This window comes from Aulostomus chinensis, chromosome 22 (genome assembly GCF_037954235.1).
Source record: "Aulostomus chinensis isolate RoL2024-O1b breed Wild chromosome 22, RoL_Achi_v1.0, whole genome shotgun sequence".
Taxonomy (NCBI): Eukaryota; Metazoa; Chordata; class Actinopteri; order Syngnathiformes; family Aulostomidae; genus Aulostomus; species Aulostomus chinensis.
Window position 1 is genome coordinate 4,150,800 of NC_141341.1, and position 27,235 is coordinate 4,178,034.

The following is a 27,235-nucleotide window of genomic DNA, read 5'->3' on the forward strand; positions in this document are numbered from 1 at the left end:
CATTTTTAAATGTGAAGCTGGTGAATACCTCTGCAGGTGTGCTGTGTGGGGATTCTTCTTATCGCAAAAGCAATTTGGTTATTAAATCTCATTCACGTGCAATTTGGCAGCCACTGGGTGCGTGTCTGTTTAGTAGGCAGCAGCTTCTCTGATGCAGCTTCATGGGCAAAGTGCACATCTGCATCATCAATGTCATGGGGGGGTGGAGGACCTGCCTCATACACACTATTCTCCTGCATTAGTATGGCGGTATTGTGAAACAGCTGAAAGCAGCAGAGCCCCCAATGAACAAAATACGTGTACGCTGTCGACAACTGACAGTAGAGGAGAGGCGGAGAAGAGGAGCTGAGGAAATGATAACAAAAGGAGAGGGCAAGAAAGAGTGAGGCATGAAAGGAATCAGGCCTAAGCTCCTTCTTTTTGACATCCCGCTGGAATAAAGATGGCTTAGATGCGCTAAAATGGGGATGAAAATCATGGCCAATGTACACAACATTCACTGAAAACAGAAATCACATGGAAACAATGTTCCGGGGAGGGTCAGAGCAAAGCTGTGGGCTTCACATGCTTTATTTCTGTATGCACCACCTGCTGTGGAAGATTAGACAATTACGCTGCTGTTTTTAGAGCCTTCAGATGGAGCAGAATGCTATGAATGTGGTGCAGCTGCTACAGCCACACACGGATGCATCCTAACTGGTGATTCCATGAAAAAAAAACACACAAAAAACTGCGCAAACCAATAAAGAGAAAGCATATAATGGTCATTATACGTGAACAAATCCGGCTGTGAGTGTTCCTATGCTAATGTTTACAAATGTGCAGGCTCACCTGTCGCAGTGTGAGGGTGTGTGTCTGCTTTGAGGCAACCACAGCGTCCAGAGGGGATCAATACTCCCCTCGATCGCAATTGAAGTGTGGCCTGGTTTCCTCACTGCATTGTCATTGTCCCAGCGTGCACCATCAATCAAACCTTTTGTTCTGGCAAATTCTGGTCTGAGCTGGAAAAGAGCTGGGTCAATATCTGCCTTCAAAGGTGAATGATGGACGGACATGAGAAGCTGTGGGACAAGTTGAAGGACAATTGTGGGGACCTACTTTCCTGTTTTTGGGGTCAAAATGATTGATAAGGACCCAAGTTATTTGAATGGTTCCGGTATTGGTGAGACGTTATGCCTGGACACAAGCACGATCAAAGTCCCTGCCAACATGCACGGCTGGAGGCCATGTAAGTGGACTACTAACGTTGTCCAAACTAGAAAAGAAGCAGGGCTCCATCAGACAGCTGACATTCAAGGACTTGTGTGTTGTCTCAGGATTTTCACCAGCCATGTATCCCGGGGGTTTTTGGGGAGCAATAATCCACATAAGTTAGTCCAACTTTTCATTCCAATTGAACACGAGTCTTGTAAAAAGGCCAGTTTTCATCAGACCAACACCATCATTTCTGGACTGACCGTTCATGAACAACTGGCTGGAGGGAAAGTTCCAGCTCCCGAGCTGGGAGAGCACACTGGAAGTTTGTTGAACACTTGGCTATGAACTGACCTGGATGTCTTTTCTACTTAAGATTATCAGTTGGAAACTTATGGCGTATATATATATTTTTTTTTTACTCTTCAAAGCTAAAGGAAAGTAAGTCTGTAGCACTCAGCATCCCCCCTCTGGTAGTTTCTCCTCTTCCTCTCTATTAGCCGGGTTGTTCTGGCCAGCTGAGTCTAAGTAGGACTCTGCTGAACAGATAAGAGCAGCTGAGATCCTGAGTACATCTTTTTCATAAAGGCTGAACAACAAAGTGTGCCTTTTAAGGCCGGAGACAGAATACTGGGGGAGCGAGGGAAGAACAGAGCGCAAACATTTTCAGAGGCATGGTCACCATAGCAACAACTGTCAGGTTACCGTGGCTCCCTAATCACCTAGCTGACGCAGAACAAAACTGAGAAAACTGGAAACAGGATGAATGGGTGAAGAGATATATATGTATATATTAAGAAAAAAGTGCCCCGGTTGAAAAGTAAAGCAAGAGCCAGTTGATCAATTTGATGCCAATGATGGTGCGACAGAGCAAATCAGACCAGCGGGTGTGAAAATGTAGAAAATGCTTTGTCACTGCGGCGATGGCAGAAGAAAAGGGAGCTGCGGTTTCATCTGTTAACACAAAACATCTGAGGGCTGCTGCTTTTTGCAGCAGAGGGTCCAGTCTATCACACAGCAGGAGACAGCCGCTGCCAAACAGAGACTCACACCAAAAGACAAACACACACACACCATTCTATCTTTAACTTTTTCACCTCTGACTAAGAGATTTGCGGATGCGTGAAGGATAAATCCTATCGCCTAAGTTCTCCGTTCAATTTTTGTGATCTTTCTTATTTCAACTGTCATCGTTGGGCAGGAAGATTTTCAAAGACGCTCCAAAATCTTACCTTAACCTTCATCTCACATAACCAGAGAGGAAGAAACCTCTCATACTGGAGGCAGATACACAGAGATCAAACCAGCGCAGTCCAGCAGCTCACGACTAAATTCTCCCTGAAAGAAGGTTACCAAGTTGAGTGTTTATTAAACTCTCTTTTATGGCTCTGTTAAACACATGCTGGGTTACACCAGGATTCGTTTTTTTTTTTTGGTCAGTCATGATTACCATAAATAAAACTTCTCAGTGCAACCCAGTGCAGTTCCAGAAATTACAGCCTCCAAAATGAATATTCAATAAATTCCCACCTCTCTCAAACGGATTCAATAAAACGGAACGTTATGATCCTCGGGGAGGGGGGGGGGGGGGGGCATCGTATGATGCTGCAGCGGTTTTAGGTGGGCGCCAACTGGCAAGTGAGAGTGCATTTGTATATTCATACTGGCTGTAGAATGCATTTACACAGAAAAGCATTAAAAAAGTGCTCAAGATTTTGAAGAAAGCTTGCACTGACGGGTAAAACGTTATTAATATTCACATACATCTTACAACGTTTCAAAACCAGTGCATATTACAAGATGACTGCGCATGATGCTGCTTCAACCAGTGTCCAGTTACCCACAGTAAAAGTCAGAAAGCGTTTCCCAGGGCACATTTTTGGGGAACTTTTGGCCCCTCGGACTCCCAAATGCACAACGGCTGCTCCATAATGTGAGAGGGAGGTGAACCCTCATCTAACTGAATGTTGCACGAAGGAGCAGACAAAGCAAGCATCACTTCCTGCATCCACCAGGTGGCACTAGAGAAGACACTCACTGTACATCATGTGGCCGTACATCAAGTGAAGACCACGCAGGATGACTACGAATGAAGTTCAGCTCGTAGAGGTCTTCAGTTCAGGACTCTCATCCAACACCTGTTGTTTGGACAAGGACTGACCATGGGGCGTCCAGTTACTACATTTCCCTGTTCTGTGGCAAAACTGCCCGCTTCGCCATGGTAACCCCATTAATGAAAGCCACAGTCTTCACAGTGACCCATCGCCGAGATCTTAAGGTGTTTCTGACTAAACCCCGAAATAAATCTGCTCGACTCATGAGGAGGACTACATCAATGTGTTAAAAAAAAAAGAAAAGAAAAGAAAAAAGGCCGTGTACTTTTCCATGACAATTTTGATCCAAAATTTAACTGGGATCCCCCTTTGGGCTCTTCTACACCCCTCAACTAAGTCTGAAAATCAGCTGAACAGTTTTTGTGTAATCCTGCTGACAGGCAGACACCACCACAACATGACCTCTGCCACGGAGGTCGGATTTTACACGAGATCAAACACATCCACGCAAATGTTTATTTTCTGCATCAATGACATGTACGACTACCATGCCAGTGTCACTGAAATGACGTACCTGAGTACCTGGTGGTGGGCAGGATGCCATGCATGCTCTGAAGAATATTATTGTTACACCACTGAGCACAGACATTTGCTGTAGATACACACACACACACACACACACACACACACACACACACAGATTTAAGATGCAACTGAGCGAACGCATACAAACATAATAGGTGTTTACATGGTTCAGGTGTAATGATCACACCATACTGGTGGAAACACACACACATGCGCACACACACGCCTGGCACTTGGGTCATAACCCTTTGCGGCGATATCAAAAGGGAAATAAAACTGAGAGGGACTGTTTGAGTTTGTGTTGGTCTGCCAGAGGTTCCACCATCCCAGCCCAAGCATTTAAACCTACACATCATACAAGAGCCAGCAGGTCTCATCCGTCCCGCACAGCTCCGGGTTCAGCACTCTGGACAGCGACTGTGACTCCTGAATCTTTTCTCACGAGTCTCACGCGTAAACCGAGGGAGCCTGACAGTGTCTGAAGCATGATACTATATGAGAACTTATCCAAGAGACTTTTAAATAAGACTGTGTTCTACTTCAGTGGCCTCCTTCTCTCAGCCTCTCATCTCTCTCCTCTGCAGCCCCCCACCTCCACCCTACCCCAACCCCCCATCATGTTACTTTGTCAGTTATGTAGTTTGTTTCAGTTGAGGTCAAACAATCAGAACAGTCATCAACCTCTGTAGCCTCACATGCTATGAACGCTGGTCCCAGGGTGAAAAAGTGGTGAACCGAACACCTTGGTGCCGGCCTCCCCACAGAGGGGCCGACACGGGGGTTTTAATGTTTTGGCTCAACTGCGGTGCATTGTAGAAACATTAACAGGCAAACTGAAACGCTCAGTTGTAAGGTCACAATTAGAGATGGTGTTTTTTTCCTTAACCAAATCTTGGCTCATTGTGAAGACCTAAACTGGTATTTTCTTTAAAAAAAAATGCCTCACTGTCCTTCTGTCTTGTTTGGTTTTCAATTCCCTCTCTCCCTCTCTTCCTCCCTCATCTCTCTATCTCGGCACAAACCTCATCGGCTGATGGAAAACCAGACCCAACACTTTTCAGAGGTGCTGATGGATAAATAATTCACAGTAGAACATGGATGTGTCTGCTCGTGTAAAACGTGCGTGTGCATGTTCCCTGTTCACCAGCAACATTCAGAACTGCAGTCGGACCCCTGATCCAAGACTTTCTCCATGAACGCCAACATGTACTAAAGCAGATTTCAATTCTGACTTTTATGTTTTAGAACACAAGTGTCAAACTGGTCCAGTAAAGGGCCGTGTGGCTGCAGGTTTTCATTCCAACCGAGGAAAAGCAACACCTGAATCTACTTAAATCAATCAAGCAGTGTCCACACAGCTCAGTGGTTGGATCAGGTGTTGCTTTTGCTGGGTTGGAATGAAAACCTGCAGCCACACGGCCCTTTACTGGACCAGTTTGAGACCCCCGTTTTAGAAAACTGAAAAAGTCCAGATCCACAAAAATTAACTGGTTTTCCTGTGACTGCTCACTTTCACAGCACTGACATTGAAATGTCGACTGACGTACAGTACCTCTGCCAAGGAGAACTTTCAGAACCTGGTACTTTTGCTTCAACGATGAGTGGGTCCTCAAGCCTCGCCGATTTGAGTCCAAAGTTGTGGTGAATCTGCACTTTACAAGTAAAGGATGAATAGATCTACACTCAGAGACTGCCACAACTAACAGATTCTGGTAAATCTATCGTTACCACACCTATTTTAGAGAATCTGTGTAAAGAGCTTAAATAGAATACTTTTAATTCCCCTCCTTCAGATGTCAAAAACAACACGTCCAGAAAGAATGCCGGGTGTAATTTCAGGTGTATGATTTCTGCTGATTCTGCCCTCAAACTCAGCCTTACATCAGATGATGGTCTCACTCATATCAGACAGCGTGGGGCGAAGGGTTGTGTCTATAAATACACAAAGCTTCAAAACAAGTCATCAATAGTTACAGAACGGCAGGAAGCAACTTTGACCTTGCTGTCTCTCTCAGAGGCTGCAGCACAGCAGCAACCATGCCAGCGCCTTGCGCTCCATGAATACTTCAGAAGGAAAAAAGGCATTTTCGGGAAAATCTTGGAGCGTGAGGCAGGAGTTGTCGAACAGAGTCACGCCTCCTCCAGCTGGTGCTTTGCTATGGCAAAGATGGCTGCTGGAAACCACGCTGCTGTCTCTTTAAGGGCTGACTCAGCTGTGACAGCCAATTGCAGGCTAGGAAATGTGGCTAGACCGTCCTTGTCGACGACCTTGATAGAAGGGGAGTGAAGGAACGCGGACGATGTGTGAGAACGGATGGGAATAGAGGAGGAGGAGGTATAGGAGGGAAAGGAGGAGATGTTTATAAATGGGGAGAAGTCGGGCTTCGCCTCTCACACATCGTGAAATTTCTCCTCATTTTCCATCAATCTACAACACACAGTTACACACAGTCCTCCCATCCTTCCTCTCTCCCAACGAGACTGCAGAGTGTTGCATAATTCCTGGCGTGGGGGAGGGAGGAGAGGCTGGAGGGATGGATGGAGTTGAGGAAGGACGAGAGAGGGAACACCGTTTTTCTATTGTTCACGTATTTCTGCCTTTTGGCTTTCAGATGAATTATTTTAATATTCCAAAACACGGCCAGAGTTCAGTGACTAATGTTCAGTCCTCCAATGATGCTGGATTTCCAGAGAGGCACGTGGTTGCTTGGTTAAAGCACGGTGCTGATTAGAGGTGAAAGATAATTTTTGAACAGGGGACACAATGAACATGGATCATGAATAAGAGATGAGTTGTGTGCACCCATTGTGGTATGAAATCACATTAGCAACATTATGTTAAAAGTGGTGTATGACTGACACACGATGTTACAGTTACAAATCCAATCAGCAGGAAATAAATGTCAATTTGAACACGTAAAAAGAGGAAGAGAAGTCGCCCACAGACACAACGTTTGGAAAAAGGACGGACACTTGTTTGGCTACATAGTATTGGGAACATTCAGGCTCAGCTGGCCCTTCGCCGTCAGCTCGTAAAAGCCATCGCCGTTATGACTGCAATTCAGCAGCGGAGCCCCAGACGTCGACCCGCAGCGATGACCACAGTGACAACAACCGCAGCAGAAACTCGGCGCGTAACCATCACGCAGACGTCACTCCAACGTTATTCACATCCACATTTGTTACGTGCATTCTGCTTCCCCGGCGCTGCTCAGGTAGGAATATGTCACGTTATACATCACAAGGACTGACGTTCTCACTCCTAAAAACAGATGCACGTCGCAAATCAATAAATTGGCAAACTTCTTCCCTCTCCTTTCTTAAATGCTCATTAACGTGGCCACGGTGAAGGCTCCTTCCAGACCCGACAACAAGTATAAAGCAGACATTATTAAGCAAATGTCTCGATGATGATCAAACAAAGCTGCTTCTTGCTGTCGCCACACCAAGATCATACCACTGTGCACAAATTCAGGATGGGTTCTTGTGTGATCTTGCAAATCTCGCAAGTTTCCAGTTTACGAATGTAATGACAACGAAGCCATTTTTCTTCGCCGTTTCTGTATTTTATCTGAATCACAGGCTGTCAAATATCTCGCTACTCCTCTGAGCAATGAGCCCACCTCAGACATCCATCTCCCTTCCCCTCGTCTTATCTCCCGTGATCTTGATGTTTCATTTCATTTGTCCTGCAAACAAATGCCATCTCTGTTTCCCTGGGATGCAGTGACACACACACATACACACACAGAAATGTTTGGAGGTGTCAGGCTGACCTTGTAGAGGAAATCACCGGTCATTCATCATGTTAAAGCTTCAGTGGTGCGAGGAGGTTTGAAAAGACGGCCTTCAGATGAAATCGGTCGATTTTCCCCTGCAGGGCCGCGTGGTCCCGGCCAGCGCCAGGAGGAACCTGGAGACATTAAATACTAGTTATCAGTGAATGTCTAAGGGGCTTATTCATATGTTGAGGGTAAACATCATAACATCGTGTCCAATTTTACATGTTTTGTTCTCAATATTGTGCGTCCTAAGATTTTCCTCGAAATAAAAGCACCTGCAGTGCTCATTTGGAATGAATAGAGATGTATATGTGTGTGTTTAACAGGGCAACAAGACGGCGTTTTAAGTGGTGGCCAGAAACCTCAAGCACTTATGATATTTATGGCCACATCAACAATTTTTTTTAATGACTTTACATTCACTGAAGCAGGGGAGGGCAATACATTTATCATTAAATATCGCAGAGGGTATATGGAGGTGTACTTGAACCCCATAGCATATAAATCAGGGCTGAAAACATCTCCCCAGTGGAGCTTTGGGGGTTTGATATGCATTAAGTTCCTGCAGCTGCACCCCTGGTTGTTCAGTGTGTACCTGTTAATGGACCTAAGAGAGACGTGCGACACAGTAAACAGTTGCGCTTCCTGCAAAGCCGCTACACACAGAGGAATGAGTTAGCCTCAATTTTCTGAGTTAGCCTCAGTTTGTGAAACTCTCAACCGAGCACGCTGATGAGGTTACTGGACCTCCCCTGCGGATTAATGGAGGGCAGCAACACAAGGACACATCTGATAAAACCTGAGCATTTGTTTCATTTCACACGTTCTGGGGACACAGAGGAAAGACACAATGACTCTTGACAACTAGAAGAGCACTGAGAGCTCGAACCACCACCAAGGTGAAGTTCCAGTGCCTTTCAAGCTCGGGCCCCAATTAAAGCTGTGAGCATATGATGGTGTTTCGTAGAGCAACAAGGAGGTGAAACTGGATTTTGCATTATGGTGAAAATATGACTTCCTACGTCCACTAGGTGGCACTAGACAGCACATGTTGATGTACATTTACTTGGAAAAATGTGGATGTAAGTCAGATGATGTTTGTGACATCAGGCTGATTTCCTGTAAGCACTCCATAGTTCCATGACTCAAACTCTGCTTCTAGATGTCTTCATCAAATGTGTGAAGTTTGGAACAGACCTGACCGTGCGGGGTTTAATTGAGTCAGCACACTTTTCGCAACAAATCCGGGGAGATTGTCTTCTGACGTGGGAGTCTACGATCTGGCAATGCTCTGCTCCCTTTGAGCCCCATTTTGATTTTGACTTGAAGTAATTTTCAAAACGAGAACGAGTGCTCTGATCCAGTACAAAGCTGATTGAATGAACTCGGATGCGAGTCATTAGAGTCATGACTAAAAGAGCCAAAAGCACCATTCAGTCCCTTAACAATGCTGAAACAACGTGGCAAACCTTCTTGACACTACATTTCAAATGTGTTGCACTTCTCGATGTTTTCAGTGTTAATCAACACTCCTGGTATTTTCTCCCAAATGTTGTGTCCCACAAACTAATGTTGAAATGATTTCATGGCTAATAAATTATTCCATCCTTTGTTTTTGGGTTTTAAACTCCATAGCGAGAAATGCGCAATTCCGGCAATGCACAACTTTCACATATTTTGTTCATCGCCACCTGGTAACTCTTCATGTCACAGTACCTTGTTTCATTGTTACATTGTGTGTCTGTGACTGCAATTCCTTGCTAGTGCACCTGTAGTCACGATTGTGAAGTGACAGACCACAGCTGGGAGTACGGAGGGGAAACCTAAGACACCACACCCCCCCCCCCCAAAAAAAAAGTGTGTGTGTGTGGGGGGGTGGATGTTCCAAATAAATGATGAACTCAGCATCCAGATGGAGGATTGAAGTAAAGAAAAAAAGAAGAACAAAACCAACAACCAGGGAAGTGGTTGATGGGAGGATGAGCATGGATGCTGGTTGGTGTAGCTTAGCTAGCACTAAAAGAAGAGAAGGAACTGAAGGCAGACATGTTACTGCTCTCGAATGCATTTTACTCCAACTATATAATAGACTTGTTTTGTGTGGCAATGTTTGCTTGTTCTGAAAAGGAGCCCGGGCATTCTCCTGGGCTGCGACTGTGTAAGCTAGCTGGTTAGCAAGCTAATCAGTAAGCTAAATAGTTAGCCTAACTCACATCTCTGGTTACAAAAACACAAACTGGACTCCTCACTTAACTTTTGGTGCTGCAATGGCGTTTTACTGTGACACGGACAGTTGAAGAAGTATCCGCATCTTTCTCTCTCTCCATTTGTTTCCCTACATATTTGTCACTCCGCTCCATTTCTCCAACATCTTCAGTGCCAGCAACCAGCCTGTCATCCTGCACATCTCATCCTTTCATTACGGAGATGGCTGTAGTTACAGTACAATGGACTCTCCATTTTAAAAGCTCCCGCGGAGCTTCGCCTAAAATGGTTCCCCTTCTCAGGACTCATGGGACTCACGGAGTCTGCGGGGTGATTTCATTTTAGGCGAATGCAGCTTTGACAGAACTTTTAACGGGGAAAGTGGGATGTTGTAGTTTACGGGCAGAGAAACTCCACCCCACTGCAACTGCAAGACACATAGAAGTTTTTACCTGCTTAAATGTTTTTCCATCACTTTGTGGACCTGTGAATGTTCTTCACTAACAGTTTAGAACTCACATGAATGAAACATCCTGATGGGACGATAAATCACGACTGGATCGTTTTGCGCCTCCCTCTCTCACTCCTCGTGCATCCCTGTTGTCTTATCTCACTCTTCCCTGCCATGCATCTATGAGGGGATCTGGCAGAGAAAGCGAGTGAGTAAAGAAAAAGAGAGGGGGAGAGAGAGGGAGAGAAAGAGAGAGACAAAGGTTTAAATATAGACTCCGGGCGTAATTCCCCTCTTTTCCCACTGCTTCTATAAATAAACTTTGCTCTCTCTCTCTCTCTCTCTCTCTCCCCCGAACCCCCCCATCCCCACCCCCACCACCCACGCAATCACGTTTCGATTGACCAAAAGAGCAAGCGTGGGAGGGAGGACATAAGAGAGAGGGGAGGGGGGAGGAGAGAGAATGAGAGAAAGAGAGAGAGCGAGAGAGAGAAAATGCGTTGCTTAGCAACCGTATCCTGACTTGGCAGGTCATATGATTGGGAGCTGACTGGCACAGAATTTGCACACACACAATGACAAACACCAATACGTCTGCACACACAAGTGAGTTAAACAGTCACAGGCGCGCAGGACGGGTCTCTTCATAATGTACTTCTGCGCATGAGAGAGTGTTCAGCATATAAATGTTCATTAATACGTTCAACTTCATACATTTTTTAATTCATTGATAATTCAGTGAGACGGTGACTCATAACCGATGCAGAAAACGCTCCGTGAGTGGGACAGCCTGACGCTTCGAGAGCCTGGTTTTGACTGCAGTGTTACATAACGGGGAGGACTTAAGGCTTTTAGGAGGAGGAGGAGGGATAATGGGTGTGACGTTCCTTTAATGGACGTCTGAGGGAACTGCATCAACGCCACCTGAGCCTCTTAACGCATCACTTTGCTTCAGATAACATTTAGAGGAGTCCTGTTCCAAAGCAGATTATCCACTTGTTCCAAAACCCAACAGGGGAACCAAAGAGGACGGAACGCCACCTGGTAAACATAATGTGATGTTGGTAAAACTGGACAGAGGAATCAAACACGTATTGACACGTGTTCAAGGAATTTGTGAAAAAAAAAAAAACAGCGTCGTATTGAATAGCTGGGTGTTGAAGAGCGCTTCCTTCTGGCTACTGATGTTATTTAAAGCTGAAATGTGGAACATTACCTCACAGACGCCGCTGTCGCCTCCGTCATGATTCTTTAAAATGGTGCTTAAATGTTCTGAGCGCCAAATAACCCCTGTGAAATGACTCATTCCACTCTAACAGTTTCGTCTTAGAACGTTTGGGAAGTCTAGACAGCAGTGTAGCAGAAAGGAGTCGATTTCTCGTTGCGAGTGGACGCGAGATGAGACCCCCAACGACACGTAGGGAGGAGCGGATTATCCACCTGGAGGGGGAAAAAATACACAACTTATTCTGGATTAATGAGAAAAGTTTGCATGAGAGAAAGGAAAAAAAATAAAAATTAGCCCCGTATTTCAAAATGAATGGGACTATTATCTTGTCAATTCAGGAACTACAGGGCCAGATTTTTTTTAAAGCCCACGAGACATAATTATCTCATTAGTTCAGAGAAACAGGGCAGAAATGCTCATTTTTCACATTTATCCAGTTAATTTATAAAGGTGGATTTCTTTTTCTTCCCCCCTCGGGGGAATGCAATGTGCTTCCATAGAAATGAAGATTCATATTTTCACAGTTTTTAAATTGAAACAATAGGAGACATAAGAAGGGTTCGGGAGGTTCAGGCCAGGGACGGAAAGGCGTCCGCACTCCCACACCAGCACACGCGCTGAGCTCTGTAGGGACTGTCAATCAGGAGCCAGAGACGGGTCAGTGGTTGATATACACACTATAATCTTTAGTGGAGAGCCTCCGCAGCAGTTGATCAGTGTTCCAGCCAGATTGAAGAGGATTTAACAAGTCGGGCATCAAGCTCAGCAGCTCTAATGTTCATCATCCATATGTAACTGACAGGTGGCGTTCGTACTCCCTCGGTCCTCCGCCTCACACTCACGTTCATTTGTTTAAATCTAAATCTAAATGGCATCTCTAGCATCCTCTGAGACTCTGATGTTCTCACTCCAACCAGGAAGTGAGTGTTCCTGATCACGCCTCCATGAGCAATCACCTTGACGGGACCACAACCCCACGGAACCCCCACCACCCGCAAGGCCGCCTCTCTCATTGGATGACAGACTGGGCCACAGCCGGCTCTGATTGGTTGCTGCAATCCAGCCTGTTGCTGGGCTGTTTCCATGGAGATCACTATCACTGTTAACCCCCCCCACCCCCACCCACATGGGGGGGGGGGGGGGGTGAGAGGGAAAAACAAATGATGACAATGAAAAGAAAGAAAGACGAGAGAGTAAAGGTGTCACGAGGGTTGGCGTTCGTGTGGGGAAAAAAAGGGGCAGAATGGAGTGAAGCTGTAAGAGCGTGTAGGAAACGCAGGAGACAAGGAGTGATTATGCAGTGAGGAATTCTGGGATTGCATCCTGCATTCTAATGTTCTTGCAGAATCCCAGACGCTAAAGTCCAACAGAGGCAGCTTCACACATGCACGTGTTCATTTTGTGTTTATTAGCCCAAGAAATCTGAAGTATTCTGCTTTAATAAGGGGGACCAGACAATGAATGGTAGCTGGTCTATTAATAAAACCGTGTTTATTCAAATATTCTGCTCACGCTTAAATCAGCCAAGGGTTATCCTCACATGTACGTCAGATTAATAGGCGTCTTATATCAGAGACAGAGGAGCCAAGCCCCAACATTAATTCACCTGAACATAAAAATGTTCTAACCGCGGCCCTGAGAGGCTCTTTAAGTGAGAGATTATGGAAGTTAATGCTCGAAATCGTGAAATTAAGGAGACTTATCATCAACACAATCATCTGTGTTTCCTCATCTTCATATTTTGCCCCATAAAGCAGTATTTCTTCCGCAGGAGGATTTTTTTTTTTCTTTTATGGCCACAGTCTGGTGTGATTCATCCGCCCTGCGACGCAGCTCCGTCTAAGGGACCCAGAAACTGGGTTGACACCGTTGTTTAGCGCACGGATGAGGAGAGCCGTGGAAATTTGATTCATAATAAAAAAAGAAAAAGACAGCGAGGGAGAGGGAGAGTGGCACATGAATAAATGGACAAGCAGGGGGAAGGCGGAGGTGATGGATGATGTAATATGCAAAGGTGAGAGAGAGAGAGATTGAAGGCGTGTCAGAGAAGAGGAAGAGGAGTCTGTGTTTATTTACTGGCAACAGCAGCACGGACGTCTCAGGGGAAGTCTGATTTAGTATCATTAAAACACCTCAAGCACATAAATCAGCACCGAGAAGCCGCGTGTTGATTTATGCGCTTGACATGTAGCACACATAAACACGCAAACTATAAATGTAGTTCACTTCCTGGTTGCCCATATAAAGTGCTGCAGCAGTCACTTATTTTGAGAGCCAACACAGAAGTTAGCATCATTGTGGTTTTAAGAGACCTTCCATGAGACTTCTATATGTTGTTCTGCAAGGTAATCTCCACATTATTAACACCACTTTTGTAAATGTGGAGGCGTGAATGCCAGGGGAGTCCCCGTCACGCGTCGGAGGATAACGACACGAACGATACTCAGATCTGTCGCCGAGCGATGGAGGCGAATCGATAACTGAGAACATTAAAAAGGAACAACACTGAACACTGTCACTGCACTGACTCCTGCTCTCTAACACGCAGTTACACCACCAGTGATAAGAGGAGCCTCTTTAAAGACCAGGAGTAAAAACATCAGACACACAGGAAGGAAACGGGAATCATTCGGATGTAAAACCGGTTCACGGTGAGCATCAGTGAGCACAAGAGCAGGACATCAAATGTGTCCTTGCTGCACCAGTGTGACGTTGTATAATATCTCACATCGTGAAGCGAAGCCGCCAAAGGGCCGCGACGCTCCATCTAGGCACCCACACTTCTATGTTAAGACCGACTGAGGACGGGTGTCATGAGGGGGACGACGACGAGAATCCCTCTCGTCCTTCCTGTGAGTGTAACCTTCAAGTGTACCACCACATCGTTTCACTCAGCTTGATGGAGTGTGAAGGAGCTATCCAACATTTCTTCACCTCTTTCCTCCTCCTCCTCTCTCCCCTCTCCCTTTCACTGTCCTCTTCTCTCCCTTTCTCTCGCTGTCTTCCTCCCAGTTGTCTCCTGATCAGCCTTGACTACACTGCAGCGAACTGCTCCCCCTGCTGGATCACAGCTGAAACAACACCCGGAACCTCCAGATTATGGGAGGAGAGCAATCAACTGAACAATAATGGAGGTGTGTGTGTGTGTGTGTGTGTGTGTGTGTGTGAGAGTGTGTGTGAGTAAGAGCCTTAATCAAAACTGTATGACCCAGTTTCCTGACGATTTTTTTTTTTTTTTTTGGACAGGGCAGCCATGATCCTATTTGTTTGTTCCAGTTTCATATCTTTTCATTCCTCTTGAGGACTCTTTAAAAAAAAAAAAAAAAAAATTACAGGCATGCAGTAACACACCAATACGACATGCTATTCTTTGTAGTACAAACTGATAGATAAATAGTACCTCAATCCTTTTGGCTACGAGTGACAGTCTTCTGAGCTGTAGAGACACAAACCTGGATGCAAAAAACCTCACAAACACCTGAACAACATTTGCTGCATGTTCTCCCTCAGTAAGGGAACCGTTCAACTCATTCTGGTCCCCGGTGATGATGTTGTCACAAACCATTTCATTCACAACCAGAGGTCGAATACACATGCCTTCTGTAATCCTTCGCTTTCACAGGGGACAAAAAAAGTTATATCAGACTGAGCCAATCTGATTACTGAAACTGAGATTTTCAAAATACTGGAAAAGTTGCGTAATCAAGATTTAAGTGCTGATATCTGGTGTTTTTGCAGGGTTACGAATCAACAACGACAACAAAAAAGAACCAAAACTAAAACAGTGACCCCAGAACCGTGATATGAATCACAGATTTTCATTTCAGCTGAAACACATAGGAGAATAGCAGCGGGGTTGGAAACTGGGATGATTTCTCTCTGCTGTGTCATGGTAAAATTTGTGTTTATGGAACTGGACCCCGGTCAGCCTCCAGTCATGAGGCTGTTCACATTTACAGATCCTGATGTCTGCCTCATCCCAAAGACATTCCGAACCAAAACTCTCAAGCGGATATCCAGCGTACGAGCAACGAGATTCAGAGCGCGTGGAAAACACGTCTCAGGAGTGTGCAGCAGCCATTTGTAATGTGTCTTCACACATCTGCTTACATCCATTTACTGGTGCTGTTCTTTACAGGTTCGAATATTTCTGCTTGTCTGTACTTTTTTTAAACTCTGAATTTTGTTCAACAACAGCAACGGCAATGAATTGAATCGATTTTAATTCTCTGTGGCGACACACGACATGTGCCGACGCATGCCTTGTATTTTTCCCGCAGTTGGAATATTCACATGTAGGTGTCATGAAAGTACGGAACCTAAAATGAAAGTAAATCCTGGGATGTGTCATGGCTCTCTATTACCCAGACACCTCATGCATACATTACAGCTGTAATCTACACGACTTCCTCCCACGACGTTATTTGTCAGGACAAAGCAATACAAAGTCACCTCATGAATTATTCCCTTGACAACGTCTCACCCCAGAGAGTCATTAAAGCTTCTGTTTCAGGCAGAAAATCTAATTCATGAAATATACAGCCATTTTCCTCTCTCATTTGAATAAAGCTGACTGGTGTACAGCTGACGCAGCCGGGCAGAATGTGAATTACAGTCGCCACGTTAATGACTTGAACTTTGGAGCCGCGAGAAAGCAAAGTCAGCGATTAACGCAGCGAAATTAGAACAGACAGAGGCACCAGGAGGCGGGAGAGGCTCTTAGGTGGCAGACACGTGAACAATAACGCCTCGGAGAAGAGATGGCGATCAGAAAACTCTGTGACGGGGGTGGAAGTTTTGCTATTATTACTGATTATGATGTACACCTGACATGTATTTAAGCTGGAAATGTATTTAAAGAAAGTCAGACGGAGAACTGTTACTCCTAAAATTGACAAAATCTTACTTCTACCTCCCTTTTTTTTAAAATACAATAAAATAAAAGCTCAACCCCGGGCATGATTACACACCTCACCTGCATGCAGCTTGGAATTAAACCTCACCTGGGCCTGCACGCTACCTTTGGTTGGCTAATCATGCCATTCATCATCAGACAGCAAAGAACATCTGGAAAAAATCTATAAAAACTACTTACAGTTGTAGCACTATGTTCAAGTTTAAGAGGATGAAAAACTAAAGTATTACTATCTTTGTTGTGAGACAAAGAATGATCGGAATGTCTTTCACTTTCGGGCAGACTTGAATTATTGATGTTTATTGTTTTTGGTGTATTTATGGAACGATGAAGTTTCCTTTCTTTTCGTAAAAACAAAATTCTACTTGTTGAGCAAGTGTGAAAATACGGGTAAGCGCTGGCGCTACATCAGATATTCACTGCACCGCCACAGAGACGGAAGCATCAACGATAACAATACGATTACAGCATACAATGTACAGAAAACTATGGAGCCCCTTTAGCTGACATCAGGTCTTGTGATCCAGCTTCTTATTTCATGCTTTCTGAAAATCTAATTTGGTCTGGTCCTTCCCTGCCGAGGCCTGATCCAGGCTCTTCATCGGCTCTGAAATCAAACTCCTGACTCCACCTCTTACTGTTTTGTAATGTCACCTTTTCACATATTTACATATAGTCCATTTCTCACGCTGACTGATTGATGCCCAGCTTATTTTGGGTCATCTACAACTCTCACGGATGCACGACTGCTGATGTTCGCAGCTTCTTATGTCAGCTGTTTGCTCTCGACTACGTTTTCTTTCATCTCCTTTAGTTGGCTTTATTGCCCCCAGTGTCTGAAGATTATGACACCACCGTGTAATATAAACTTTACATTAATTTGACTCGACAGCATAATTAGGTGTGAGGCCCCTCGGGGTGGCTGCTGCTGCTCCCAATTGCACCTCCTTCACTTGGACACTAGGGGGCAGTGTGGCCACATGAACTCATGCAATGACATGCACACACATACAAACACACACACAGGCAACATTATACATCTAAAAACCAATAGACGTGTGTGTATGTGTGTGTGCGTGCATGAGACAGTTTCCACATTGTCAATAAGTGTGCTTTACTGGGACCACATGGCTGCTACACATGAGGGTTGCTGGAGTGTGTGCTGTGCTGGAGTGTGAGTTAAATCTGTTGAGTGCGCAGGAGTGTGTGGGAACAAGTGTGTGTTTGTGTTGTGTGTGAGTTTAGGAAAACATGGATTTATGGAGGTATGAGGAATGATTTAATGTTTATACCTCAATGTGAACAAAGTGATTTATAGGTGGGCATATATAAATGTGTGTGTGTGTGTGTGTGTGTGTGTGTCTTCCACTTAACAAATTCTCACAATTTTCCTGCTGAGGCAGACAGAACTAATCTACTGGATTTGTAAGAGCCTCCTAGTCTGTGATTACCACATACGTATACACGCGCACACACACACACACACACACACACACACACACACACACACACACACACACACACTCTGAATGCTCAGCAGCTATTAAATTATATTATACACCAGGATTAAAATGTTTTAAAGACATTTCTCTTGTTGTTTGAGTTGCTTAAATTCAATTTTAATTGAACAGCTTCCTGATATTCAATATGCAGACACTGTCAGACATGGACCCACCGGGGACGCTGACAAGTCTAATCCTGCAAGTCAAGTCTAATCCTGCAAGTCAAGTCTAGTTCTCCCGCCCACTCCCACCCAATTTAGTTGTTCTGTTAAATTCGCCCAATTGCATCTCGCTCTGTTGAAAGTTAGCAAGCAGGTGGTGGCAGGAGAATGTTTGTGAGTTACAGCCGTTGCACCAGAGCCAGAACTGGAAACATCTTTTTAAAAAATGTGAGCAAACACCAATGGAACCAAGGCGACATGCTGCATCACTCTTAGCGAGCTAACGTATAGCTGCTGCAGCTAAGCTAAAGTTAAACATGTGTGCTACGCTAACCTCAACTTTAACTTTCACACTGGCAAGTGACCAGTGGTGTATTGTACTTTGCAGTCGTGAGTAGATACTTTGATATATATAGTCATGTATGACAATGTAATATATCCTTTTTCATTAAATAAGTTGTTTAAGAAAAAGCGAGGGTTTATTTTCAATCCAATATACAGTATCTGTTGCGCATATCAGTAATCAGTGACTGTTGTTTCTGCTCTAAATTCCGTTTTGAGCTCAAAAATCTTCTGGTCTCCAATTTTTACAAGTCCCTATTTAGTCCTACAACTATATTGATGCATGTCCTTGCCCAGTTTTAAGTAGGTGTACTTAAATCCTGGCGCTCCTGTGGCTGCAGCGCGCAGCCCCGGCTGTATCACAGGGACTGCACCACTGCAAGTGACTGACCTATTTGGTTGTGCTCCATCAGGCCGTGCAGCCGATCCAGAATCCTTTATTTTGGATAACCATGATGGGAGGGAACGACATTCATAAATTCAGAGAGTTCCTTCATAATAACGAACCAAATACACATTATTCACATTCGTCCCTGTGCCAGAGGCTGAGTCAAGCCTAAAGTCATGCGCGTAAGACCGCAGTGTGACACGGGTGGGGGTTGGCCTGATCGTGCCTTCATCAGGAAGCAGCTAAACCCAAATTCTCCCACCCAAAAATAATGATGTCATTATCCATCGGAGGCGTTTCACCCTAGGTCATCATATGCTACCTTGGTAGACACGGCCTAACCTTAGACTCCTGCTTTCGACTCAGACACACACCTGAGTGAGGTCGAGGTGCGTGTGAGATGCGATGTTTGCTGCCGTTTTGAAACAGAGAGTCACTGCAGACTGAGGTTGACAGCTTTTATTTGATTATTTTTTTTATTTTCTCCCCCTCAGGAGAGACCAAAGCTAGAAATCATGTCTGAAAACCATCATCGATTTTACCTTTTAAAAGAAGATGTAAAGGCAGGAACAGACCAAAGGAGGATTAAACTTTTAGATAAAGACCGTGTCCTCGTCTATCTGGGGACTTCTCTGATACTGAAGCAGAGGAGCAGCCGTTGTCACGGGGACAGGGTTTTCTTTCTTCCTCTCACTCGTATTCTTGAGATTGAGGAAGAAACTGTCTGCCAGCAACTGAGAACCTTACAGATGATACATTTCTAATAGGTTATGAGGCCTGTACCCGACCTCCACCATGAGCTGCTGTTCTATAACCTATGATCTTACCATATTAATCTTAATGGAAGGAAGTAGCTTGTTCCACTCTACCGTTCATGTATTGCCATCAGTCCCCTCATCTAAAAACCAAAGGGATCGCTACATTTTTGGCTTTTGGATTATTATAAAGACGTATTTAACGCCGCAGTGCGAAACTACGGCTGCATGAACCACAGACCTTCCTTCCATCCATCCATCTTCTACCGCTTATCCTGTTAAGGGTTGCGGGGGACAGGGGGTGGAGCCTATCCCAGCAGCCTTCAGGTGAGAGGCGGGGTTCACCCTGGACGGGTCACCAGTCCATGGCAGGGCCAACACATAGAGACAGACAACCATTGGCTCTCCCAGCCACGCCTACGGTCAATTTAGAGTCTGGATTAACCTGGTCCCTCTTGATGTCTTTGGACTGTGGAGGAAGCTGGAGTACCAGAGAGAACCCAGCAGGAACAGGGAGAACATGGAGACTCACCCAGAAAGACCCCGTGCTCCAGCCGGGGCTCCAACCCGGAACCTTCTTGCTGGGGGGCCACAGTGCTGACCCCTGCACCACCGTGACGCCCAGAACCACAGACCTTATCTCAGGTATTTGAACTCAAAAGCCCACAGACTTTGACAGGGTCATGAAAGATCAACCCTGCTGAATCATTCCCAGGTTTGAGGATGACATTTACTGCAGGAAAAAAAAAAAACAAAACAAGAAAAGGAAATGCAAGTTTAGCAAATATATTAAAACTATCAGTAATGTCATACAATTGGCTGCCCTCTTAAGCGATGGAGTGAATAAGTTTGAGTTTGTCAGGAGCTTCCTGTGTCTCTTCTGAGTCAGAAGGAAAACGTTCTGAATTGACCGCTCCATTACATTCCCACGCTCACTCACTGTCTGTGACTGAAATTGCAGATAAAAGCCAACTAAATTTCTGTGGAGGGTTGCTGGACTGAAGCCACAGCGGCGGTCAGCAAACTTTTCCACCCCAAATCACCTACGATGTCAAGGGAGAAAAGTTGGATCTTCACATTTGCGCTGCGGGCCAACCTTGTGATCTCTGCGGTTTTCGGAGGAGATCTAAAGGAGGTTACTCAGAGTTCTCCCGCTGTTTACATCACCGGTTCACACACACCATCAGCTGCTCTGCACGAACTACACTGACCGCTTCAACTACAGAATCATTTACGGAAATCGACTCGCTTCAGCTGTTACCGGACGGTATTTTCAGAGCTTGCCTAGATTAGCGATGCTCCAAGCGCTCGACGAGATCGCCTCCGCCATCTGCGCGAGGCTCCAGGCGACTCCACAGGAGCTGTAAGAGGTTCCGCGTCTCGCTCGGTGACACTTCCACGCAGCATGCAGTGGAATTACAACTCAGTTTATGAATTTACATTGAATTTATGTATCGTCTTTTTAAGTATTCTTCTTTGTTTTGTTTTAGTTTCTGACTTGTTTCATTCTCCAAAACATTTCTGGATTTCCTCTGCGCGCCACAACACAGTTTCAGGATCACTCCTCCAAGAGACGAGGGGAAAGGAAAATCCGGCTGCAGAAAAAAAATGTGATTCAGCGCAGAGTCTGGTGACGGATTGATGATATTGATTATATTGATTATTGATTATTAATTAATGGCTTCTCAGATGGGGCTGAAATGATTTGGGCTGTGATTAGGGCGGTGCTGGAATGACCCCCCGAAGGACTGATAACCTTGGAGGAACAACGTTATCATGGTTGTACGGACCTTTATGAGCTCTTTGTTGTAAAACATTTTTTACAACATGCAACATTAATCTGAAACATCTGAAACGTTGTATGTCAATTGTTGATGATGTTGATGTGAGCCAGAGAGTGCGTGCAAACACACACACGCACGCACGCACGCACGCACGCACGCACGCACACACACACACACACACACACACACACACACACACACACACTCCGAGTCTATTTTTGAAGGACAGCGTGCCATTTCTCACAGGGCAGATCAGATCAGACAGGAAGCTCCCACGCGTAAGCCATCGTAGAGCGGGACGATTTTCAAAATAAGACACCAGTGCAGACTCATTATCGCCAAAACGAAACAGGAAAAGGACATACAGCAACAATGATGTGCAAAACCCGAGACGTCTGACAGGCTGCTGGAGAAAGCTCCTGCTGCTCCGAGTACGGAGGTGGAGAGTGACGCCGTCCGCTAACTGCAGCCTAATCCCTCGCATTAGTTAAGCCTAGTTCCCGGTTAGTACCACACCTGGTTAGCCTCCATACTAGCATGTAGGATGCTCGTGCAGGTGGTACACACCCTTAGCATTAATAGACTTGAGAGTCTTACTTGAAAACTAGCGTGAGAGGTCAGAGTGTGGTCGCTGAAACATTCCCGCCTCCTACAAATCAGCGTCACGATGATGATGCCACTTCGGTGTTATCTGGATCCAATACTTCAATCAAAGCCATTACGAAATCAAAGCAAAAGTAAAACGTTCTTTCTTCCATGTATGTTGTGAATTTTTAGTACTTTTTTTTTTTTTGACGCTTTAAAGTAAAACACCTATAAACAGCACAGCATTTAATCAAACGCCGTAATATTTGGGATTTTTCTTCAAAAACAAGACGAGGACGCTGAAGGTCTCTGGAGGGGTCGGACACCCAGCTTGTGTCCAGCAGTTAAACCCATGAAATGAAAAATATTATTATTATCATTGTTGTTGTTGTTATTATTATTATTATTATGAGCCATGGGCTGAATTTTAAGCCGTTTTAACGTGGTCATTGTTGTCTTGATGTCAAAATCCTGTCAGGTACTTATCAAAGTTTGCCGTCCACACACGGAGGATTCACACTGCTGTTTACCGTGTTCTCGAATAAAAGATACCAAATGCCCGCCTCCTCTTCTTCTTGTATTCATGACTTCAAAAGGTGGAAAGTGTCTGAAAGCTCCGTGTTCCAAGTCCGATACACAAGCTCATGAATTAAATTTGAATGTAGCCACAACAAATTCTTTCTCCTCTCGACACAGCAAATCTCCATTTTGGCTTTATGAATGCTGTAATTACATGAACTCTAGGTAGCATTCAGAATTAAAAAAAAAAAAAAAAAGCTTTATCGATTCGCAGCGTGAACCGGAGAGCGGGCTCGCTGGGAAAAATGACAGGCTGTTTTCCATCCCTCCACTGGACCTGTCGTGATTCGTTGCTCTCCATCTGCCGTTTGTGCCAAGAGGAAAATATGACGCAGAAGAAGACGCACCAGAAAACAAAGTGGCTTGATTTGTTTCCATTGACTTGAAATTACACTTTTTTGTTTCGCCTTCAAAAGATCCAAATTAATTCCACCAAATACGGAAGCTGTTCCTGCTCTAATCCTAAATTACTTTGTAAAATTGCCACCCTTGAGTTGGTTTTTGTCAGACAGACCACAAAGTATCGTAATGACTGCAGAGGAAACCGGTTCATATTCCGGATGTACCTTCACCAAATATTTTGTTGCCAACAGTTAAGAGGAAACTGATGAGGACTTATACGGATGCTGCCACACCGTGCGCCTGGATGCTTAGCGGCCGCGCGACGGCGGTGCCGAGACGAGCGCGGGTGAAGCCCGGTGACCTTCTGAGGCTCTTCACAAGAGCAACTGGGAAAAAGACGTAGAGTTCTGACAAGCGTCAAGCTACAACCAGAACTGAAGAGGAGATCCGTTCAGTGGCAGGGACGATGGACCGGATGGTCCGCGAGCCCAAAGCCGAGGGAACACTGGGCCACGCGGGCTGACTGAAGGACCAGCAGGATGGACCGCCTTCGCTCACTCCATAAGTGGAGGCGTTTCTGTACAATAACCAGTTGTCGCCTTTGGTGAATCATCATCCACCCGCCGGTTTAGTTGCTTGTCCGACTTGATAACTAAACTTCTACTGGGATCACGTTTTCCATTCCCATTAGTAACTTCTGCAAATACAAACTGAATGGTCTCTTACCAGGGAAGAGGAAGAGGAAGCAAATTATCTTGAATCCATACCTGTTCCAGATGATAAGCCCAAATCAAACCGGCTTTTTTAATCCTTTGCCTTTAATCCTTTTGTACCCCCTCCACCGCCCCCCATCCCCCCCCCCCCTATTTTTCACAGCAGGGCTCCAACACAACAGGTGGCGTTTTCTTCCTCCTCCTCATCCTCCATGCCATTTTTCTCACTCATCCCTTTTCTCCGACTCGCTATTGACTACTGCATTGATTAAGCGGCTCTCCCTCAGTCTATCTCACTTAATCTCTAGTCTACCTCCATACCTTCTTAAACTAATCCCTCTATCTAGCAATTTCTTTTCTTTCCCTTTCTCACGTCTCTCCTCTCAATCACAGACAAGTTCACTCTCTCTTCATCTCAGTCACTGAACCTCCTCTCCTCCACCTTCTCTTAATTCCGCTCCTGCCTTGTGGCTTTGGGAGTGGCAGCACTAAGTGATTTCATTAGTGTGAGTAATTGCTGCTGATGACGGCGGGAGGCAGAGGGTTGGTCTCCGAGAAACACAGACTTCATTTCGTGCACATAAATCCACATCAAACTTATCGTAACGTGTAAACTCGGGCGGTGGAACCACAATGCAACAAAGACTCTGCTTACTAAAACACAGAGGAGGCAGGTGTTCGTTCCTTTGCCCGATTGAAACTTGCCACTGGATGTCAGTTTAAAATGGCAAACTTGTTGGACTCCATGTGGCATAAAATTAAAAATAATAATAATGATAATAAAAATAAAAACAAGTTAGAATTAAAAACCCAACAATTCCCTGTCAGGACCAGCGTTGGAGGCCTTCCAGTGATATAATTCACTTTGGCAGCCATGGAGTAACACGAGTACCTAATAAAATGTAACTTATACACAGTTACTGAATCCAGTAACGGGTTACCACCCGTCATTAACCCCCTTGTCATTCGCTGCGTCCAAACTGCCAAGTAGGTCTGATCGTAGGTCTCAGCGCAGGTCGTAAGCTGTCCGAAACCACAACTGGCACGAGTAGCGACCTACTTGCAACCTAAATTCTAGCCTAAACACGCCCACATTCTAGGTTGGTTCAGGTGCATCCTACGGAGCAACCTATGGCCCACAATGCACCGCGGACCTCTTCTTCGTCCCCTAAAAACCTGTGGACCCGCAAGCCAAGTTTGCGCCACCAACAGTCTCCCATTCTTATGAACACCAACATTTATAGTCGTTGTTGATGACTAAAGGTGTGTTCACACCAAACGCGACGTGTGTGAACACACCTTTACAGGTGCGTTAATGTGCTTCATAATAGAGAATGAATGAAGAGTGCGCTCAGTGTGACGTGCAGTGCGACAGTCAGGCCAGCAGGTGGGGCTTTCGTTGGCGCTGTCTACCTATTTGCGGTATCTGTGCTCTGCCAGCAGAGGTCGTGCTTCACCACCGATCTTCTAGGGTGTCCGAATGGTGCCGCCATGTTTAGGTTGTAGAAGTAGGCTGTCGCGGTAGGTCGTAACAGTAGGACGTAGTTTGCCACTTGGCTATTCGGATGCAGCCATTCACTACAGCTTTATTTTTGCAATGGACCCGATTTACTTACGGTAAAAAGCTGGCGGAAGTTGGCGGAAGCTGACCGCTGCGACGTTCTGAGTCCGGTCCGGAGTGAATAAAGCCCTCGGAACCCTCATGATCCAGTCCGGAACCTCGGTGTCTTTGACTTTCAGGGTCTTTCCCACATCCATAACGACGCTGAGCGTCTCTAGTGAGCTGTAATCCATGTTTCGCGCTGAAAATAACCACTTTACCGCATCGCCGACGCCGCCACACTGTGTCACATGACGCTGCCGACCAATCAGAGCTTTTGCAGGAAGTTGAAGCGAGAGCCAGGAGTTCTGGGAAATTCTACAAGCACAGATACTGTCTTGATCCTATAAAAGTGAAGAGTTAATATACACAAAACACCACATATAGAACTGTATAAACACAAAGGAAAAAGAAATATAAGATTCTTGTGCATAAGCGGCCAGGTCTTTGACCAGCGAGGTACAAACCAATTCACTGGTGTGATGTGGGAGTAAAAACCAACTAAACTTCATAGTTTAGTTTCAGGATTTCTCGTGTGGATATCAATGTGATGTTTGGAAGTTTTGAGAGTTGGCTCTATACAACTATTCTGGTCATTTTGGTCTCTTGATTCACTGTTCATTCAAACAAAACTCAATGTCTGGAATGGCCAGTTGAAAACTTTGGTATCTGTCAGATCATTTTAAGTTTTTTGAAAGCGCCCCCGTACAAGACCGGGATTTTTTTATTTTATTTTTTTTTTAATTTGCAAGCCACATCCTCCGTTTCTCAAAATCAAACTTGAGATACCATCTCTGACTTGAGCTGTGACTGATGCCTGATGTCAGCGGACGGAGAACATTCATCAGGTAATGTGCAGCCGCTCTACAGTAGCCTGTGGTTTCATCATCCGAGCTGTTTAATATTTAATGTGACCATCCATCACATGACAGCGTGCGCTTCGCTCGGGTTTGAATTAAACAACTCCTGATACTCGACCCTGTCCTCGCTCACTTTCTATCTTTGTCAAAAGCGGAGCCCGGCGATGAACTTAACGATACGCTTAATTAGTCACATATGTGGATCAAATACTGGCTGACAATGAGCCTGTTTCCTCTTATCTGATCTGACAGGCCTCAGCTAAAGACCTGAAGCTTCGGGAGGGCTAAAAATACAGAACACACCTGCGACCACAAAGAACCAGAAGTTCCGAGTTCAGATAACCTCCAACAAAAAGATCCTTCTCTCACATCTCGAAACGATGGAGCAGAGCTGCAACTCTACCCACGCAAACCATCAAAATAAAAGAAAAATAATGAGTTGATGGGGTTCACGTGTCGTTATCGCGGCTTAGCACACTTTAACCGGTACATACATGTACAGTGTACACGAGTGTTACTTCCTGTTATACTGGGGTATAATTCATATCTCAAGCAAAAACGCAGAGGTTTTTTTTTTAATGACTGTTGCAGTCAAAAATCGGTGACGTTTTCTTAAAAAAAAAAAAAAAAAAGCGATGGAAATGCGTGAATTTGCAAAAACCGGTGGTTTGATGAATAAGAAAACAAAAAGTGACTCCCCCAACACTCAATTCTCATCGGGATACCACCTTGACTCCACTATGAGACTTTTTTGCAGCGAAAATGCGGGGATTATGAACTCATGCAAGCCCGGCATATCGCGCATTTTGCGCGGAAATACTGCGGCCTCGATGTCACATGACCTCGGGAATCCAAATAGTAACTGCTATGAGTTCCTGGTTGAAAATATAGGATTTCGTCTTTATTGCATCATATTTTTTCCTAGATTTTAGTGCAAAATATTTATTGATTCATAATATACAGTGAAAATTCAAAACTTTCTTTTGTCGGTAGCTTAAATATCATGTGACCTAGGGACTCTAAAGCAGCACCAGCTATTACTGCTACGCTAGAAACATACGACGCACCTCTTTTAATGGCGTCCTGTATTTTATGTGACTACATTTGGGCAATTTTTTTTCTCCATATGCTGCCAGACATATTCGAGTCGTTGTCGTCGTCGTCATTCTTTATTATCCGGTTGTTCCGGATACACCAGATACCCGAACCA

The 27,235-nt window shown here is 45.0% G+C and overlaps 1 long non-coding RNA gene across 1 annotated transcript; it reads right to left on the minus strand.

Moving 5' to 3' along the window:
- Positions 1 to 7,615: 7,615 nt before the first annotated feature.
- Positions 7,616 to 25,390, minus strand: LOC147240421 (uncharacterized). Its single transcript, XR_015111368.1, has 3 exons — positions 25,182 to 25,390; positions 10,340 to 10,463; positions 7,616 to 7,746 (listed from the first exon to the last, which is right to left on the minus strand). It is a non-coding gene; the product is annotated as an uncharacterized LOC147240421 (long non-coding RNA).
- Between the last annotated feature and the right edge of the window lie 1,845 nt (positions 25,391 to 27,235).